The sequence below is a fragment of the Poecilia formosa genome, unplaced genomic scaffold, assembly GCF_000485575.1.
Source record: "Poecilia formosa unplaced genomic scaffold, Poecilia_formosa-5.1.2 Scaffold753, whole genome shotgun sequence".
Lineage (NCBI taxonomy): Eukaryota > Metazoa > Chordata > Actinopteri > Cyprinodontiformes > Poeciliidae > Poecilia > Poecilia formosa.
Window position 1 is genome coordinate 115222 of NW_006800692.1, and position 4140 is coordinate 119361.

At 37.0% G+C, this 4140-nt stretch overlaps 1 long non-coding RNA gene across 1 annotated transcript in view; it reads left to right on the forward strand.

Moving 5' to 3' along the window:
• LOC107834762 (uncharacterized) overlaps positions 1 to 3838 on the forward strand; it is a 7996-nt gene extending 4158 nt beyond the window's left edge. The window contains exons 2-3 of the long non-coding RNA XR_001660580.1: positions 2102 to 2105; positions 3825 to 3838. This is a non-coding gene — a long non-coding RNA (uncharacterized LOC107834762). The remainder of the gene's footprint in view (positions 1 to 2101; positions 2106 to 3824) is intronic.
• The last annotated feature ends 302 nt before the right edge of the window (positions 3839 to 4140 follow it).

Consider the following 4140-nt stretch of genomic DNA (forward strand, 5'->3'; position numbering starts at 1 on the left):
CATTTCTAAAGAATTGTTATTAATTTTGTCATTAAATCCTTTAATTATCTTTTCTGTGTCTGAGTTTATCCAGATTGAAATGGTATTTCCATATGAACCTGGTAACCTCAGGCTTGCTTTTTAGTAACAAATATGTTTCCCCTTAAAGCGTTATACATACCTACACAGTCTCTGCACAATTATTGGGAAAAGTTTAAAATATTTGCAAAAATGCATCTTTAACAAGAAACCAGCTTTACTACAATTCCCATCATCAGAATTAATGACAAACAGGAGGGGAGAGTTCAGCTGCAGAAACATAATTACCATGTTGATAGCTGACCCTTCAAAAGCAACACAAAACTAATGTGTATTCATAACAGTCAAGCACAAAGAGCCAAGGTCAGAGTATAAGATATTCCACAGACACCTACACAAAGAAACACTGATTTTAAAGTGGTTAATATGCACTTTGATGGCATGAGCCTTTCACAGTGTTGTGAAACAATGTACAAAAAAAAAACACGTGTGGTGATCTTCACAGTAACCCTGACCTTTCCTTTAAGATGAGGATCCAAAAATTAACAAACCTGAGGCATTTACATTGTCCTTCTTCTCGAATCCAGAACAATCGCATCGGGGCCACAGCCCCAGCACATGGTGCCACCAACTGAGCCAGCCAGCGGCCCTCTTAGCTGCTTTTAGCTGTTTGTCTTGATTGAAGGTCGTCCTGACTTGTGCCCTTTTAAATGAGAAGCTCCTGTTATCAAGTGGCAACAGACAATGCTTTGTTTACAGAGGTAAAGTTTTCCTTTTCATTGCTCCATTTGTATCTGGGTTTGGATTTCACCTGCTACTGCTATATTTTTACCTTAATCCTTCCTAAATTTGCTGGGAGCGTACAATTTCAGGGCAAACCTTTATTTAAAATTGAAATTTTCGTCTTGACTTTGTGTTTCTGGGGTTTAGCAGAGATATGTGCCGTTTATTTATTTATTTATTTATTTATTTTTTTGCCTCTAAGGTCTTGTTTCAGAAAGTGGGATTAACAAGCTCTGACTAGAAGGCAGATACTCTGAATAAATCTCAGGATTTTAGGTTTCAGAACAAGAGATATCAACAAAGTAACTTGATTCTGAGTCAAGCTACCTCTGAGGTAAATGTGAGCGGGAAAATACAAAATGTCCTCATCAATGGAAGAATGCGATTCACCATGGCAATGGGAGAAAAAAAGAAGCCTCAAAATCCACATTTCTTGCTGATGAAATTACTGATGCTAATGATGGCATATGGAGAATATCAAAACATATTTATTAGAAAAAATACTATTGGAAAAAGTAACTACAAAGGACAGTTGCAATAGGTTTTAAGAGTCCAATTAAATATTTATGGGGTTATTTTTAAAGAGAGGGTTGAAGAACAGCATCTTACAGGTATTTTTAAGTGTTTTGACGGGGAGGGATGCTGAGACGTTTTAAACAGTTTTTGTCTGTTTAATTTTTACATTTAAGGATTTGATTCTGCATAAATCAGTCATGTTGATGTTCTGTGTATATTTTAACATTTGGTCTGAAGTTGTGTGCAGAATGAGGAGAGACTATTTTGACTGAGCAGAAACAGTGGCAGATGTTATTCAGACATCCTGACACATTCTGTGTATTCAGCAGGATTGACAACGCAGGCTTTTACAAAATCTGTTTCTCTTGTTGGGCTGTGACTCAGACCCCTGAACTCCCCAAAGGCCTGAATTAATAAGGGAAAGCAGCACCTGTACAAGAATGCCAGAGCACATTAAGGTTGTAGCCCAATCCCAGTAAGCAACAGTGAGGGTTGCAGTCTGCTTCAATGAAGACAACTCGAATTGGGGGAACTGGAGAGTAAATAGAGGTGGGGAGGGAGCAGACTTTGAAAGAATCAAACTGATAGCATTATACATTTTGTGCAAACACCACATGTGATCAAAGTACAATGCAAATAATAGAAAATTCAGAGCAACAACATATATATATATTTTTAGAAGAAATATTAACTTACTGGGAGTTGAGGAAAAAGTGGTTCCTAACTAGAAAGCTTACAAACAAACAAACAAAAAAAACAGATGCCAAAGTTATTGAATTTGGAGTCCTGTTTTGTGAGACCCTGCCCTTGCAGTGTTCAACATGGAATATCTGTAGAAGCTTCATTCATGATGCTCTCCAGTAAGTCCAGCCCCAGCAGCTGTCATGTTAGTGCATCTTTCAAATTGAGAGCTCTGCAATTTTCATTATAAGTACATCTCAACTGTGAGACACGTATTAATAAAACAAAAAAATGGAAAATTACATTGTGTAGATTTAAATCAATAATTTATGAGAAGCCCAACAGATTTACTTTAAACTAGAATTTGATTAATTAAATATATTTTATTATCTAGCAACCAGCAAGAATTTTACAGACTAATGATCTGGATTTACTGAACTTGCTTGAACCTGTTGAACTTTAGAAGACACACATCCAGGATCTAGTCAAAGATCTGAGGAGAGCTGGAACAAATACTTATTTTCCCTACTGTACATACATAGTATAGAATGGATGGGTGAATTATTGCTTCACTCTACATATCATGTTTGTATGTGGGCGATCTGGGGACTGGCACCATTTTAGCAGACCTACTAAAATGAAAATATTTTTCAAAGACATGGGAGTCCAACATGTTTGGGTCTAAAACTGACATCAATGTTCACTTTTGACTTTAACAAAGACTCAGATGGTGCTGACACATTAGCCTAAATGAGGATTGCACGATAACAGCTCAAAATCGATAAGTGATTTCAAGGTTCACTCTGAAGCTTCCAACTCAAACTAAACCTACTAACAAGATAATGATCATTTAGGTTTTACCATGTATTTTGTTGTAACCATAAGTAAGCACACATTATAGGGTTGTTCTGTAGGGTTTGATTCTCATACAGATTATTATGGTATACTATACTATAAATGAGTAGTTTGAGTAATAATTTGGTTATTCAATTTCTTTTGTTTTATTTTATTTAAAGTTAAGCTGTTTTAGGATCAAAGGTCACCAGTACATCTCAGAAAGAGAGTTATGGTCCTTGTACGTTGATGGAATATTTTTACTTCAAAAGTATTGTAACCATGACTTGATTTTAAAGAATGTAGTAATGCAACTGTAAAACTGACAATTATGCAACAGTAAAGTGAAAAATTGGGATTATAGACTCCAGTAAAATGACAGAATAGGATTTTTGCCCAACCATGAACAATGGACATGCTCACATGAACATATAATTTAGGTAGAGAAACAATTGACAAACAAACATGGTTTTAACAGTAGTGAGGCTCACAGCTTTACCTGGGACATTTGGTGAGGCATTTTTGCCTCTTCAGCAAAGAAGGTATGTAAAAAAGAAAAAACATTTTTGAATGAGTCATACACTACATTCAAGAGGAACCCATCGAGAAACTGATGTTCACTTCTCACTTCACAGTGGCGATTGGGTTGACTATAAAACCTCCACACACTCCACGCCTCCAGTTTCTTAATGGCCCGATCACCTGCGCAGGCTGCCTGTCCACCTCCTGGGGCTCTGATGAAGCAGAGCGTTTTTACCAGGCTACAAGGGTCAGATCTTCTAAGATAATAAAGAGTGCTAAATTGAATGTGCAAAAATGAATGAGTTTTGTAGGAGGAACTTAGAGAAGGGGGGGTACTTTTTATTTGTTTTTTCACTGGCAACGACTACGCCACAAAGATATACGTATGTTTAAAGATTTATTGATGGATGGATGAGGGATGAAGGGATGAAGGATGAAGGGAAGAGACATGAAGGGGAGGAGGGATGAAGGGATGACTGAGCTTGATTTGGTCATCTGGAGAGAATGATGACTTCACTCTGCGTGGGGGTTTGGGACACCAATTTTATCTGATTTGAAGAAGGTTGGGGGGAACTGGTTGACCTTTCATGACCTCTGGAATATTTCTTAATATATTTAAAATGATAGTGGCACAAACTCTCATTGCTGTGAGGGTGTGTCTTCAATACATTCTCCTCACTGACAATGTTTAACAATTTTTTCTGATTACTTTTCACCAAACCTTTATCATTACAGTGCATAACAAACCCTGATCCCTTTGTCGGAGGTTCAGTTCCTCCAGTAAGA